The sequence below is a fragment of the Crocodylus siamensis genome, chromosome 11 (genome assembly GCF_052110815.1).
Source record: "Crocodylus siamensis isolate JL-2025a chromosome 11, ASM5211081v1, whole genome shotgun sequence".
Taxonomy (NCBI): Eukaryota; Metazoa; Chordata; order Crocodylia; family Crocodylidae; genus Crocodylus; species Crocodylus siamensis.
In genome coordinates, this window is record NC_143405.1 from 15,997,506 (window position 1) to 16,015,194 (window position 17,689).

Sequence of the window (17,689 nt, forward strand, 5' to 3'; positions counted from 1 at the left end):
AATATCTAATCTAAACCTACCCTCTGCCAGCTTGTGACCGTTATTCCTGGTCACTCCTGGCAGCGCACGGGGGAACAGGGACTCCCCCAATACCTGCTGATCCCCCCTGACCAGTTTGTAGCAGGCCACAAGGTCCCCCCTTAACCTTCTCTTGTGGAGGCTAAACAGGTTCAGGTCCTGTAGCCTCTCCTCATAAGGCTTGCCCTGCTGACCCCTGATCATACGAGTGGCCCTCCTCTGGACTCTTTCCATATCGTCCACGTCCCTCTTGAAGTGTGGCGCCCAGAACTGGACACAGTACTCCAGCTGCGGCCTGACCAGTGCCGCATAGAGGGGGAGGATCACCTCCCTGGACCTGCTCGAGATGCATCTGTGGATGCATGACAGGGTACGGTTGGCCTTCTTGACTGCCTCCCCACACTGCTGGCCCATGTTCATCGTGGAGTCAATGACGACTCCAAGATCCTTTTCCGTCTCCGTGCTGGCAAGAGGGGAGTTCCCCAACCTGTAAGTGCGGTGCCAGTTCTTCCTCCCCATGTGCAACACCTTGCACTTATCAGTGTTAAACCCCATCCTATTCTCATCCGCCCACCGTTGCAACCTGTCAAGGTCAGCTTGTAGCCTATTGCACCCTTCTAGTGCACCCACATCCCCCCACATCTTAGTGTCATCAGCAAACTTGAACAGGGTGCTTTCTACCCCCTCATCCAAGTCACTGATGAAGATGTTGAACAGTGCGGGCCCGAGGACCGAGCCCTGCGGAACCCCACTGCCCACGTCCTTCCAGGTCGAGAAGAACCCATCCACTACCACCCTCTGGGTGCGGCCCTCTAACCAGTTGGCGACCCATTTGACCGTGTGGGCATCGACACCACAGTCTCCCAGCTTTTTGATGAGGACAGGGTGAGAGACAGTGTCGAAAGCCTTCCGGAAGTCCAGAAAGACTACATCCACAGCAACCCCTGCGTCTAATGATTTGGTGACCTGATCGTAAAAGGCCACCAGGTTGGTCTGACAAGACCTGCCACTGATGAACCCATGTTGGTTGCCCCTGAGCATGCATTCCCCCGCAAGGCCCTCCTGGATGTGTGCCAGGATGATTTTTTCAAAGAGCTTACCCGGGATTGAGGTATGTGGCTGCATATCTCCATTTGCTAATCCCACCAAAGCTAAAGGCTGGGAGTTCAAGCTAATGGAACACACATAAAGCACTGTGTTCCCAGTAAATGTTCTTTTGTCCTACCATCCAGAGTAATCAGCTGGTACATGTTTGAAGGGAGCTGCCATCAACTAACTGATTCTGCTTGCAAAAACATATGCCCACCATACACTTATATCTTAGTGTTCCTTGAACCTAAAGCGGCCCTGGCTAGTTTCTTGGAAAAGCATTTGAAGACTTGCACAAAGTTGGCAAATAATTGTACACAATGGATTCAAAGCAGCACTCTTCTATCAAGGCTTATGTAAGCAGTAAACAAATATAGCTTTCCTGCCCTTTTTGCCTGGAAAAAGGTGCCTGGCAAGTACACCTGCAAGCTCACTTTTATTTCTTCCCTTTATAGAGCTATTAGCCATATATCTTCAAAATCTTCCCGCATTTCAAGCTACTCAATGTCAGGACATTGCGCTTAAGACCAAGTTCTTCCCGGCTGACTCTGTTCTTTTTCTATGAAACCTTATCTCTTGTGTTCCAACATTTTTTTTTGTTCTGGTCTTGCAAATTAACAAGTGTATAACCGAAGCTCTGATGAGTATGACTCAATTTATTTCACTCCCCCCTTCCCCCCCACCAGTCCTCTGCCCCTCACTCCGACTTCCCCACGGGTTAAAAGCTGACATACATTCATCCAGGTTTACCTGCCTGCATCATGCTGAATACTTTATAGGCTTTAATGTGTTCCCAGTAATACAAAAACACTGAATTCTTTGGAAGACTCTCCCACTTGACGTGAGCAACCATGTACATCTTATACAAGACTGCTCTTGCCAGGTACTCTAGACCAGATTCAAATGTTCCCTTAGTTTCAGCATTTTTTTTTTAATATAAATAAATGTGGAACATTAAAGTTATATCTGTCAGCTCAACAGCAGTTCCTTTTCATTATACCTTAAAACACTTAAAATGAATTCTCCATTTTACAAGTGGGGAAGCCAAGACACAGAACAGTGCAGGTGAAGAGTAGAGGTGAAAATCCATTCCAGGACACCTGAATTTTACTCTGTTCCACAATACACTCAGCTACACGGACAACGTCCGAGGAAACTCATATCCAGCATCTCTCACTGCGAGTACACAGGATTGCCTTCCTTTATAGACTTACCTGCTTTTATACATTCCAGCTCTAATGGGGAAATCCAATCATGCCAAGACTCCTTTTTCTCTTTGTACCCCTTGTATCGAATCATAGGTTGCTATAATTTTATACCTGGTATAATTATCATTAACTTTGTAACCTGGGGAAAAATATGGTATTATTTTTATAATGGACTTAGTGGATCAAGTAGTGGTTTTATTTTTTTCCACAATTGATAGTCAAGTTCAGTATTCCCAAATCCTCTTAAATTACATGTATCCAATTTAAACACTTTATTCATTAATATACAATGGGGAATTCAGACTATGTAAAGAGCTCAGGATTTGCACAGCACAACTTTTTTAGATGAGCAGTCCTGGGTTGAGTTCCAGTCACAGGACTTCACAGTAGTCTTCAGCACCAAGGTGTCTCTGCATTGCTGCAGTGATAAAAATGCATTTAGGAGGGAAAGAAGAATCAGAAATACACAATGTTTCTGTCAAGTCTCCCTCTGTGTCAGATATTAGAGACATGTGATATAAATTAACAAACAGAATACAAATACCGCCCACTAAATGCATCAGAATTTGTATATTGGGCTTTGATTCAGCAATGAACTCAAATGCTGGCTTAATCTTGAGCATAAACCTAAACCACTTTAAAATCAATGGAATTTAAGAGTATGCTTAGGGGATTTGCTAAGCTGGGGTCTTGGACTCTAGTCTTTGACCCTAACATAATCTCGGTGAAGATACAGTAGTACATACATCCACTGCAACTGGAAATGAAAAGGCTTCCAGTACTTTTGGTCATATATTCATACTTGTTTAAACAAGGCTTATCACTGTGAAACTGTGCTTTCTCTGGAACTTTGCTGAATTCCAGGAACAGCATTAGCTTTATATCCGATGAACAAACAAAGGTAGTCATTTTCTCTCTATGCAGAGCAGAAGTTCATTAACTTTGGAGATGGCCTGTCAATGCTTGGTGCTCTCATGGATAATAGCTTAGTGTCATTTGGTCCCGTCTTAGGAAATAGCTTAATGCCACTTCACATGGACTTTGTACATCATGATTTATGCCATGACCTAGGCTACCATAAGGATCTTGATCTTAGCATTAAGGAGGCAGCTAGTCAACACTCCCATCCAGCATTTTCTGTTTTCCATTTAGGCTATCTGCCGAGTTGCAGCAGGGCAGAACCTCAGGCAACTTTGTCCTCCCTTCTACAATCCCAGGGTAGAAGCGTGTCTGGCTGCCAGGTTCTGTGCAGAGTTTACAAGTTCCCAGCATCAAAGTGCTGCTGTCATGTCAAAAGTCATAGAAAAGCCACGAACTAAAGCAGAAGGGATTTTGCATCTGAAAAGAGAGAGAGGCAATGCTCTGTCACGGGAAGAAACAGAACTGGAAGCTGTGCTGCTGCTCTTCCGAAGGCACACAGAGCTTGTACCCAAGAGCAGCACCATTATTATTTAAACATTACATAGCAAGGCAAGGAGAGCTTACTGCATGCATGAACCAGTGGCAGTCTGTAGCACCTCCTGCTATTCACAATCCTGCCTTCCCAACATGGAGATGATCTCTGGTCGGTGCACCACACCCCACTGCTACTCGTACATAAGCTATTTCCATACAACTGGAAAAAACTGAGGGTGCATAATAACTGTTGAGTGGAATGAGTTACAATTTTGGGGACAATATCTGTCCTCCAAGATTCACAGAGATTCACAGACTTTAAAAGCAGAGGGACTACTGTGATCCCCATGTTTGACTTCCCATATAACCCTGGCCAGAAAAATAATACAATGATTTCTGCATCAACCCTGTAATTTCTCTTACTGTAGCATATATTTTTGAAAGATATCTAGACTTGATCTAAAGATGTTGAGCAATGAAGCAAGCAACACCCACTTACAGTACAGAAACCTTTCCTCATGATATGAAAATAAAAATTTGATCCGTAATGGGCACATCTACACATGCGCTTTACTGCGAAGTTGCCCAATTAGCTCAGCAGTAAAGCATCATCATCTACACATGCAGCACTATTAGGATGCAGTCACACTAATCAACTCCATTGTAGGATAGTCCTGCCTGACACAAGTACCATTCTATGGCGAAGATATTAAGTGTGCTACAATGCATGTGTAGACAATGACTGGGGCTGGCTGTGGCACAGGAGTGCTACAGTGTGGGGGCTGCCTACCTTCTAGCCCCACATTGTTAGCACCCTCATGCCAGCCCCTCTGCACCATATTGAGCTGGGATGGAACAGCTTTGGCCTGGCAGGCTGAGCCCACAGCCACCCTGACAGCTGGAGCTATGCTGCCCCGGCTCAATGCGCTGTGGTCCCAGGTGCACATGTAAATGCTGAGCCCAGGAGCAATCAACTCCACTGCAAACTGCATCAGAGTTTATTTAGGCGCATCAATATAATGTATAAATGCACCCAATGTGTACTAAGTTCACCCAAATAATGGTGTGTACAGAAGTTGCTTTTTTCTCTCCATGTAAGTGCTTTATTGCTATAACTTACCAGAAGTGCATGATTTTACAGCACTTCAATAAATGAGTACAGTGCTTTAAATTAACCCTTGATAAATGCGGCATTAAATTTGAAGCACTATATTTTACAGCACTTTAACAACCTACAGAGCTTTAAATAACTTCTGTACACTGGTCAAACTTCTGACCAACAGAGAAGCCCCAGAAGGCTGCAGAGTACCCCCTGCCTCCTAGCCCGGAATTTGCAGGGAGGCTCAGAGCACCCCCCACCACCACCACCAAACACTGCACTTCTGTCATGTTTAAGAGCGCTGTGACTTTATGGTGCTATAAAAAGTGCTCCAAATTAAGTGCTGTAAAACATGCACAGAGCACTTCTGTTCACACCCTAAGGAATGGCTGTACCGGATTAGACCAATGTACCAATATTGTCTCTGGCAGTAGTCAATGCCGGATGTTTCAGAAGATTAAAGACACCTGATAGAGAACAATCATGGAATAATCTGCCCAACTTTCTTCCAGGTCTCATTATAGGCCTGATACATGTCACTGATAGGGAACAGATGATTCTTGCCATGAGCTTGATGAAAATACTTCTTCAGCCACTGTTTTGACCTTGATGAGCATACTTCCTGAGCCACTGTTTTCACACCACTGGAATGGTGTTTCTAAGACTTCACATTTAGGGAAGTCAAAAATAAGCACAAAAGAACTATGGCAGTACTTTGTTTACACTACTACTACATAAGCTAGACTTTGTCATTATAGAGTCATAGAGTCACAGAAAAGTAGAGCTGGAAGGGACCTCCAGAGATCATCTAGTCCAACCTCCTGCCTCAGGCAGGATCATCCCTATACAACCATAATCTAAACTCTACATAAAACTACCCTGACACAACATAGACCTAACACCCTAACCTGCTCCACGTAAAGCAAGAGAACCATGGCAGTCAGTCGTACTTCTATAAAATGTTCTCAATATATGCTCAAGAGGCCGCAGGTAGAGGGTCATGGCCCCCACTACAGAGGAAGGCAAAAACCCTCACAGTCCATACCAATCTGACCATGGGGTAAAATTCTACCCTGACCCCAAATCTAGTGATTGGTCTGACCCTGAGGGGAGGGGCAAGACCCTCTAGCCAGGAACCTCCAGCTTTGCTCCTATCAGGAGAATCAACACACCCTCATTAAAGTCTTATTCTGAGGATCTCCAGCATCTACATCGATACATGCATGTGGCCCAGAATAAAGCAGAACAATATAGCCTTAAGACAGCAGAGCATTTGACAAATCACTTAAGATCCATGAGACAGTCCCCAAGACGTTTACATGAAGATCCAGAGCCATTATGTTATTTCTCTGTATACCAACTTTCCACAAAACTAGCCTTCTTGACATAGACTGGACCCATCTTATGCTTATACACTCCACAACTTGAAAGGTGTTGAGTCTGGCACAAATACAACAGAAGTCAGCATTCCCTATGCACCGACATTATCTGGCACATCATCCTCATTCCAGTAGCATAACTAGGATGGGGGAAGAGTAGGACACCAGCCTGGCTCCCTCCCCCAGGAGCCTTCGCCACAGCAGGCACAGTCCTGCACAGTCTGGCCATAGGGGCCAAGTAGGCATAGCCCCATGCCCAGTAGTGCTTCCAGAGGAAAGGAGGGGTGGAATGGCATTCCTTCTGGGAAAGCTTTGCCATGCAGTGCCATGGGGCTATCTATGCCTGAGTGCATGGGGTTGAGTCTACATAGCTGCTTTTCCTCCAGTGGCAGCAGCCCAAGCCTGTGCTGCTACAGCAGCAGCCACTGGAGTCCAAGTGAGGAAATCTGGGGCAGACAGGTTTCCTTTCCCTCTCCCCTCTGCCCCACTCTCCAACAATCAGCATATTCTGCTCCCTACCAGTTCTGCCCTGAACGCTGAAAGAGCTTCTTATGCCTCTGCACCATTCATAGAATTATAGAAAAGTAGGGCTGGAAGGTACTTGAGATCATCTAATCAAACTCCCCTGCCTGAGGCAGGATCATCTCTATCCAATCCAGCCTATCCAAATCCTTGTTTAACCTATTAGTAAAATTGCACAGTGAACACTGTCACACAACCAAAAGGCACAGCACCCTAACCTGCAACAGGTAAAGCAGCAGAACAATAGCAACCAGTGTCCTGCTGTGCAGGGGTTGTTAAAAATATGCCCTAGTACAGAAGAAGGCAAAACCCCTGAGTCTGTACCAACCTGACCATTGGGTAAAATTCTTTCCTGACCCCAAATGTGGTAATCAGTCTGACCCTGAGTGGAGGGGCAAGACTCTCTGGCCAGGAAGCTATGGGTTTTAGTCCCAGCAAGAGCACTGGCACACCCCAGTCAAAATCTCCAGCTTTGGCTGCAGCCAGCACCCAGTGCTTCTGGGGAAGGCAAAAAAAACCTGACACCCAAAGCAACAGGGGAGGGAAAAAAAAATTCCTAGCTCCACGTGTTGACCACTAAAGCCCAACAGCTTGGGAAATACCCATAATATAGTATAGGGATAACTACTCCTAGATCATCCGTGACCAATGCTTGTCCAGCTTCTTCTCGAACAGCTCCAGTGATGGAGATTCAAGAGCTTCCTGAGACAGTCTCTTCCACCGCCTCACTGTTCTAACAGGGAAGAAGTTTTTCCTAATATCTAATCTAAACCTACTTTGCTGCAGTTTCAAGCCAGTGGTTCATGTCCTGCTCTCCGCAGAAAGAGAGAAAACATGTTCTTTATGATAGCCCTTTAGATACTTGAAGACTGTTATAATGTCCCCTCTCCTAAACACCATTTCCATTTCCTTTAACCTCTCCTCACATGGCTTGCCTTCCAAATCCTTTATCATTTGTGTCACCCACCTTTGCAAACTCTAACTTCTCCATGTCCTTTTTAAATCATGGAGCCCAAGAACGACACATAGTATTTTAGATAAGATCTAGCCAGTAACACAAAGAGGCATCATCACTCCCTGTGTCTTGCGCTTAATGCTTCTATTGATGTATTCCAAAACCACATGTGCCTTTTTGTAATTGTGTTGTACTGTAGACTCATACTGGCTGTGATCCAACAGAAAATGCTGAAGAGCATTCCCAAGCCACCATAAAACCTTCAGGATCAGCTGTAGGCCTAAGTGTTACCATCCCACTTTTTGAAAACTCATTTTCAGAGGTGCTAAGCACCTAGAGTTCCCCTTTGATTCAGCTGGAATTATAGATGGGTTTTTAGCACTTGAGGAGACAGGCCCTGGTATCTTCCCTCCCTGAAACTGCATACATTAGCAGCTAGATATGCAACACATTCTGTCCCTTGAGGAACAACTGTCAGCTGACTGGATTCTTCCACTGGGGTAAATACTTAGGCCTGTGCAAAGTGGCAAGTATTTGATTTGGATTTGGCCGATTCTGAGGGACAATGATTCAATTCAGTGATTCAAGTCACTGCCTCCAGCTGACTTCTTGCCCTTTTGGCAGGGGGCTGGACTCGATGATCTCCCGAGGTCCCTTCCAGCCCTAATGTCTATGAAATCTATGAAATCTATGAAATTTGGCCAAATCAGATTTGAAGATTTGGTGCCAACTCAGAGATTTGGCCATAGACTAAACAGGCAGCAGCAGTCCTCAAGGATGCTGGACACAGCTGCCCCCAGCTGGTACGTCTGTTGTGGTGGGCAGAGAGGGGAAGGAAGGAAGGAAGGAAGTGGGGTGGGGGGGGACAGATCAATGACCCGACAGCAAGGGAGAGATTGGGGCTGGGACAAGCTGCCCAGCTAAGGCAGGGTAGCGTGGGATGCGGGTGCGGCAGTGCTGGGAGAGGGGGCTATGCCCTGCTGCCGCATGCCCAGCTGGGGTATGGGGACACGGGATGTGGGCACAGCAGTGCTGGGAGTGGGGGCTATGCCTTGCTGCCGCTTGCCCAGCTGGGGCGGGAGGGCAGGCAGGGCACGATGCAGGCACGGCTTGCTCTGGACAGAAGGGGGCTAGACTCCCAGAGAGCAGCCTGGCCCAACCCACTCTGCTCAGATCCATAGGCACATACCCACTCCCATGCCCTCCTGGACTGGCAGCATGCAATGGTGGGAGTCCCCTCCCTGAGTCCCACACTCCCCACCCCGGCTGAGCAGCTTGTCCCAGCCCCCACCCCAATCCCTCCCTTGCTGTGGGGCCATTGATCTGCCCCCCACAACACCCCTTCCCTACCCCCTCTGCCCACCACAGCAGACTTACCAGCATCCTCGAGGACTGCTGCCCGTTTAGTCTATGGCTGAATTTCTGAATCGGCACTGAATCCTTTCTGAATCGATTTGGAAGCTTCCAATTTGATTCAGACCTTTCAATGGGTCTTCTGATTTAATTAGGAGATTTGGCTGCTGAAATCGGGCTGAATCCCCGAATCGAATTGGCTACCAAAGCTTTGTCTAGCCCTAGTAAATACTAGCTCCTTTCCTCACTAAAGAACAGACCACAGCCAGCTCCTCACCATATCAACACCTGAGCCTTCATTGTCGCATGTGTTTTGGATAATTGATTCTAGCATTTGACTGTTACTTACCTCCTTCTTAATGCCATGAAATGTATAAAACCACTGCCTGGATTAATGATCCTGGCAGTTTCTGATAATGACCTTCCTGTTATGGGAAGTATACCTTCATTTCACTTGCTGTCATGGCTAGTTTTTTTTCCTCCTCAACAGCCAACTGCAGGGGCTGTGGGCGAAGTAGGCAGCTCTCCAATAATGTCACAGCTGAAATGATGGTGGGGGGGGGGTTCTGTGCTAACATAAAAAGCTTCAGAGAAGTTGTTAACAGGCACTAAACATGGAAATCAGCATGAGATGAAAAACTGAAAAATGCTTCTGTCATGTTTCCTCACTCTCTCTGGAGAAGAGCCATTTGTCATACACCTCGTCATTCTTGCTTCTTGTTGCATAACACCCAGTATTTATCCACTCACAGCCCAGGTAGTCGCAGGCTGCCATATTCGTGGCTAACACAGCAAATCAGAAGCACCTTCACCTCATTAGCTAATGCCTTTCTGACACATTCACCTACAACTCCTATCTTAGCACAGCAGGGAAAAAAAAAAAAGAGGCAGGGTTTGAATCTCAGAATCCAAAAAAGGACCTAAAGCCTCCTTGCACCGTAAGAAAGGATGGTCCAAACCAGAGCCCGAATCTGCAATTTGACCTCCATGGCTGGATTCCTGCACCTACATGGAGCAATTTGGACACCAATGACATTGAGCAAAGAGGATGCAGGATCAGTACCTGTGCTGCCATAGTTCAGGGGTGTTTCCCCAGAATACTTTTTCCTCATTAACTGAAGTGTCATACTGCAGAGCAGACAGGCAGGACCAGGTCCTCATTTTGTGTCAATCAGTGTCACTCCACTGGCATAAGGAGTTAACTCTGTGTGCGGCCAGTACCTAGCACAATCAGCAATGAACTCACTGGCTTCTAGGTGTTCCTAGAATAATACATGTTAATAAATATTAATTTAAATACAGAATTTAAAAAAATATTAAACCATCAAACACCATTTTATATCAGCTGAGGACCTATAGCAGACTGACACAGGGCATCTGATCTAAGATAAAAGGAAAGTCTTTCACAAAATTGGCTGCATTCCTGAGACTCTCTCTGCACAGGGCTTAGAAGAAGCGCGTGTTAATTTACAACTCAGCCATATGATTAAAACCCGCCTGCCTGACCCAGCCTGCCTTCATTAGCCCCCACCAAAAAGGTATATTTCAAACCACAAAAGCTTCTGTGCAGCATGCAGGAAGAAAAGAGAAAGACATCCATTACTCTCTCCGTTACGCTAGTGCAGACAGACAGGAGCTCTGGTGCCCCAGGGATAGGATGGGCAGAGTGAAAAGGAGTGCTCATTGCAAGGGGCTTTGAGTTAAATGAAGACAAGACAGTATAAGCAAAGGACACGAGGGGAAACACAGAAACTTGAAATCATGTACCCAAGTGTCCTGATTCAGAGCCCACAGCCCTCCCTACTGAACCATGCTGCCTTTCACATTTCTTGGATTTGTGACAGTAAATTTAAGAAGTTCAGATACTGGGCAATGGGCACCGCATCAGAAGGTCAAAGTGAGGCAATTGTTTTAGTTCCTTAGGATGGAGCTATGCCTCCTCAGACACCCTCATCTCCAGCAACTGGCTTCAAAGGACTTCCTAGGTGCTCTGTGCTTTCTTTAGGTCATTTTCCAGTCTTGCTTCATTATTCCCATCCAGGCACCAGTATGAGCTTTGAAATTACAGTTAACTCATTGTTTGCTGCAAATTGTATAATGTCCCTTTACCCTGTTGCACTTCTTATCCGATTTAATTTCACAAGGTACCATTAGCTCTTATGCGCTAGCAAGTCACCATTCATCATTGCAACATAAAAGAAATTGGAAAACGGGATCAGATCTATTAAAATCTATAGAGGCTTCACTCTCAGTGTGACTCATGCACGACACTAATAGCAATCGGCCTTAGTCCACCATCATATACACAGTACAGTGATTTCAAAGAAGTTCTCTCACTTCCTTCCCAATAACTAATCAAGATTAAGCCTGTCCTTGTGAAAGTATCCATTTCTACTGAATCTTGGTTTTGCTGCTCCAGTACAGAGAGAAAGGGTTAAACATAAAATTCAGAGACAACTTTGCATTTCTCCTCCCTGGGCCTTGTCGCCCCCAAAAGCATTTGGAGTCTAAAATTCAACTTGGGAAGAGACTTTCAAAAGCAGCCTCTGCAACTACACCTGCATTTTTTAGAGTCTACTTTTTTATGCACATGCAAACCCCAAACACTTAAGCAAAAGCACAGATGCATAATTAGGAAGTGTTGCATGCTGGGCAGCAGCAGTGGCTGCCATTTGTACAACCTCTCTCCAAAGAGGTGTCCAGGGCGGATGCCCTGCTCACCCATTCCTAATTATGTTACTGCAATAGCAGTCCAACATATACCAGCACGTCTAATTTTTGCATTCTGAAAAATATACACAGGAAAAACTGCAGGCATAATTTTAAGAACCTGGTTATACATCTTTTTAAAATGTTAGCCTGCAAACTCAGTGTCATAGGACTCTCTCACAAAGCAGTATCATCAAAAAGTATCAGGACTGTAATGAAAGATGCACAAAATGTATGGACAGATCAAAGAGCCTTTGACATGAATAATATATTAAAATAGGAAAAAACATAAAGTTGCAAAGATAATCAGCCAAAAATTAGGAAATGCCCAACTTAGAGCTGCCTGTGCAATTTTAAATTAGCCTTTTTGTGCCTATGTATAATGATACAGGTCTTTAATCGCATGATCATCTACTAGTTTTGCTTCTGTAGTTCTGCCCCACCCAGTAGGCAGGATACACCTGCTCTGGGGATAAATTTCTTGGAGAAGTTGGAGGTATACAGTGACTGAGGCAGGGGATTACAGAAAGAAAAAGGTAGATTTCAGGACTGAGAGAGTAGACTGGCCTGTGAAGAACTAGATTTTACCTCTGCCTCCTCTACAGAGTTCCCATGTGATGTTGAGCATGTAACCCACAGCAGAACTTTCAAAAGTGGGCACTGATTGATTTGAGACATGTGGGCACAGGAAAATTAACAGAAATTGGGAGTCTAAATCTGCAAGCCAGTTTTAAAAATCCCAGCCTACGCGTACGTATCAAGAGATTCATGTTTCATTCTTTTCACAACCTCTTTGCAAATATGCATCATCCCCATGCTAACGAGCATGCATGAGACCACACTGAGATAACTCTCACAAGATCAGGGCTCTAAGATGCTGCTGTACATTATTTCTGTTGAGAATACATGCATCCACCTCCTGACAATTGTCAAACTCAGTAAACCTATAAGAAAAGTCAGTTTTTGGACCCTCAGTAAAGCCAGAAATCCATGCATTAATCCTCATCTTCTACCTTCTGCAGCTAACTAGCTTCTTGCCTCTTGTTTACCTTGTACTTGAACAAATATTTCTGGGGACTTGATACCACAGAGATGCAGAGGCCACTGTTCATTCTGTCCTGCCACTAGAGTAATTTATCAAACTGCTTGTCCATTAGGACAATCCTGGGAACTATCCTGGTTCACACCAAGGATGTTCAGATTCTTATTAGGGCCAGGGAAAGAATTATTGTCCAAACTACTTTTGGACTTACTTTGGCAGCTAGAGCAAGCCTTGCCTTGCCAGCAGAGATAAAAATGGCTCTGCTGGAATAAAGGAGTCTCTGTTTTTCTGTCCTCCCACCACATGTATGAGCACCATTGCCCTCTGCAGGTGAACTGCTCAGATGTGTGCAGTCCCATTGCCTTATATTGGTTACATTATGTTGCACAAAATAGCTATAATGACTAGGGACCTACCAAAGTCATGACTGTGCAATTTTCATGGAAACCACAATTTTGGGTGAGCTCTATGAAAAAAGTACAGGTTCTGTGCTTTTGGTGGGCTCTCTAAAAACCTTACCAAAAATAAAATGCTGGCAGGAGCCAGCAGTCCTTGTGGCCACTGCAGCCCAGCCACCCAGCCTGCTGGGGGGAAAAGGGGAGAGGGGTCTGCTACCAGAGCAAGACGCTGGCAGCCCAGCCCCTTGCTACTGAGTGGCTACAAGGTTATCCATCATACAGCCCTGCCCCTCTCCACCAATTGGCAGCAAAGGTTGAGGCTGCATGAAGGACAGCCCTTGCAGACCATCAGTGGCAAGAGGCAGAGCCAGATGATAGACAGCCCTCACAGTCAATCAACAGGCGTGGGAAGGGGGCACCAGGCCCTTTAGCCAATCAGCGGCATGGGGGGAGGGGCAGAGACCACGCTTACTCTATAAAAATGGGTGCCAGCCCCAGGATCTGCCCATGAAGTCAGCTGGCCACTGCTTCAAGTTAGGTAGACCCTGTAATGATGATGACATCTCTAAAGCTAGTCTGACTACATTTCCTTTCAGTACTTGTAGCTTAACTTTGTAAGCAAACCCCAACACTAATGCACAGGTGTGACGGCCACCACTTAATGCTTATTATTTACTGCAAGGAACTGCAGTAGGTTCAGCAACATAGTCCTTACAAAGAACAGAGGACCTTTACCATGCCTCTCTCACCGAGGGCCTATTCCAAAGCCCACTGATGTCAACAGAACATTTCTACTAACTTCAGTTGTTTAAGGGCCAGGTCCCTTAACCTAAGGTCCTGGACTGATATGGCTGCATTACACTAATTGGAAACATTTCGCTGCCATCACACGGTACAATACAGACATACAGGTGGACCTGGGCTACACTTTTTTGAGTGCTAATGTGCTAACAAACGTATCCATTTCCAGCCCAGTTGGACAACTTGCATTTCTTGCAGTTAGCAGCAACTACTAATGGGAAGTAATGTCACTGGTGTTATATGCAAGCCAATAAAAATATGAAAATAAAAACAAACATCATTAAAAACACGGATCTACATAAGCTAGCAACAAACATCACAACAAATGTAACTTTCCCTTCTACTCATCTGGAACTGGAAGTGTTTAAAATAAATACTGGTACATCCCCAACCTCGCATCCCCTTCCCTGACCTCCCAAGAAAGAGAAAAGAAAAAGAAAAGAAAGAATGAGGGAAGAAAATCTTTTGGAGAGCAGAAATACATTTGTTTCCTTTGCTTTTATTAAAAACAAGTCAGCAGGCTTCCCTGAAAGTAAATGAGAAATAGACAGCACAGCATTTCTGTGGTAAGGAACCGAGTGCTTTCTGAAAGAATAAAACAAGCCATTTTAGCCACAATCTATTAGCCTCCAGTTTAGTTCAACAGGATATTGATCCTGGCTGAAGATACCAGAACTGTGATTTATTTTCTAATTAACAAGTTCTAATGTCTGATTTTGACAGACAAAATGTCTATCATCGCTGGCAACCACAACCCCCACCCCCCCACCCCCCCCAAAAAAAAAAAACTCCAGGATCTGGGTTTGGGTGAGAAAAGAGGATGGAAAAAATGGATGAGAGAGCAAACATCATCTTGAAGAATATCTTTTGAGACAGGCAATCAGATTGTGTCAAAATTTACATAAGGAATAGAGATTTGATAACAACAGCCCTTTCCCCTACACAAACTAGCCCTTTCCCTATGGAAGCAACTGAGATAGCAAATCCACTTTTTGCTTTCCCGCATTTTAGCTGAAAGCTGAAAATGGAGGTCAGATTTTCCAGTGCTCATCATTTCACTTTTCCAAAAATACAGGATTAACAGAAACTGTGTGCGTGTGCGTGCACGCACATGCACACGCACATGTGTAGAGTAATTTCTGTATCCCATAATGTTTATGTTGTCCCATAAAGCAGAAAATGTGAGAAATCAAAAATCAATGTGTGATATTTCAGTTTTCTGAAACTGAACTTTGTTCTGTGCTGGAGAATGAAATGAGTCCGTCTCCATTTCTGTGGAATACATGCCTATGTAGCCTTTACAGCGGGAGTTGAAGTACATATGGTAAAGAAAAAAGTTGGCAACAGAGAAGCTTGCAACATAAGTGTAGTAAGATAATATTACTGAAGCAGTCATTCCATATACAGATTGAATGCTTCCTGAAATGCAGATTTACTACCGTCAGTCATTTTTATTATGGTCTGACGGGTCTCTCTCATACACAGACATACACACCATGATCAAGTACTCTCAGATAAACTGATCTGATATACCCACACAAAGAAAAGAAAATTAAAGTTGCATTCATGTCACCAAGTAGCAAAATCTTCCCTGGAGAAATAATCAGGTTTGTTATTGGTAAACATTCTCCCTCCCTGACCTTTCTTTAAAGCCTTGCTGCTGCGATGTCATGATGATATCTCTTTGTAATAAAATGGCCTTGCTCAAGGCTTCCTGCGCACACAGGTTATTGAGGAAAAGTGGGTGACATTAACCGTTTCTGACTGGCCGTGGATGCCCAAACAACCACAGGGTTCTTGTCTCCTAGTCCAGGGCTCCTGGGGCAAGAATGGCAAACTAGAAACCTATTAACAGTCAAGGAAATCTAGAGTAGACTACAGCAGGCATTAGAGAAAATACTAATTTAATCCCCCGTGTGGAGGTGAAGATCTTTCAATACCACTTCTGTCCCAGCGGGCTCCTCCTCATTACTAGTATTGCAAAATCAGGTCCTGCTCTAGTAAGATGTTTATCTACCTAACTTCATGAGCAACTCAACTGCAACTTATGTGCCTGAAATTAGGCATGTACTCAACTTCCCTGCTGAATCCAGGCCATAAATTGTAGTATTTAAAGATGATGTGAATTTCTTCACTACAGATGGCTCCTGTACTTAACGTCACTCAGTTTACACTAAGTCCTCTCTGCATCACTTGCCTGGTAGGAAGTCCACGTACAAGACAACTTCAATACAACCCAGCTAGCGTCACCATTGGAAACCAGAAGCCTTGACGTTAACAGGATCATACTTCAAAAGAATACACATGTTTGCAGATGGCAACAGGGTTCCTAATTACAGCTGCCTACTCAAACTGATATTCTACAACTATGTTCAGAGATCAAACAGCACTCCAAATACTTGCAGATAGATATTATACTAATAAAATGTCCATGTCATACATGTGGCATTACACATTCATTTATAATTCTGTAAGTATGATGCACATATACAAGTAATCCATATACTGTGGCCAAACTTTGAACAACCGAGTCACAAATAGGAACCATTTAAAACAATGTATTTTGATTCTGCATTTCATGCCCTTAAAAAACACCCCACGCTAAATCTAAAACATTCCTACATAAACAAAAACATTACTGCAATTCGGAACAACACTTACATATGGCTTATTTTTTTAAAACCTGCTTAACTACCTTTGGAGTGAGTCAATACAACTTAGGCACATGCGTAAGTATTTTGCTAAATGAGGAGAAGTTTAAGTAAATGCTTACATGTTTTCCAAATCAGGGCTTTTTTTAAATGAGGGTACACTCTGAAATAGGATGTGAAACATCTTAACAACTTCAGTGGTTGTAGCAATTTCTATAATTCAGTTTTCAACCCCTAAAATTCCGAGTATATGAGCCATATTCTCCTTTTGGCTTCAGCCAAGTTACCCTGGATTTTACACAGAGTGCCAGTGGTAGGAAAATCAAACCCTATGTATTTATTTTCTTCCTCTCAGTGCATAACTAATTCCCTTCAGCATCTTGACAACCACATCAATACAAGGCTCTGAATACAAAAAGAATTACAATGATAATGCATCCAATAAATATAGTTGTATAAGTATGTACAGAATTTCTTAACAGCACTCTATTCCACATCACAAGCCAGGATATAGAGAATTCAAAATATTCAGACCCCATCTGTGCTCCCTGAGGTACCACAGACTAGAGGGATGCATGAAAAGAGTAACTAACTATTCAATGCAAAGGGCCAATTGTACAATCGTCTGAAAGCAAAGCTCCCATTAAGAGCATAAAGGTTCTCAAATGGATCTCCAGAAACCTTAACTTCTATTTTGGAATCTAAAGAAACACTTCATAAAGCCCCGCGGATAGACAAGTTATAAAGTATGACCTAAGCACCATAGATGATAACTGTCTCCCTGACAGAATAGCAGCTGTATTTCAGTTCAGACATCTGGTACTTAACATTATATCAGGAAAAAAAATAGAATTTTCAACTAAGCTCTCAAAAAAACTCACTCTTTTTTACTTCTTTTTAAGCTATAATTTTGTAGTGTGTTAAATTCATTACTTGTAAAACTTCATTGACTTTCACAGAACTGAAACAGCGTTAAAATGGTTATATGAACCAACAGCTTTTTATGTGCTTATTTTTGAAACTTTTGTAATTTTAGAGTAGGGTTTATTTAAAATACCTTTTGAACACCT

At 44.0% G+C, this 17,689-nt stretch overlaps 1 protein-coding gene across 2 annotated transcripts in view; it reads right to left on the minus strand.

Moving 5' to 3' along the window:
• CACNA1B (calcium voltage-gated channel subunit alpha1 B) overlaps nt 1–17,689 on the minus strand; it is a 470,294-nt gene that overhangs the window by 438,586 nt on the left and 14,019 nt on the right. The gene's annotated exons all lie outside the window — the stretch shown is intronic.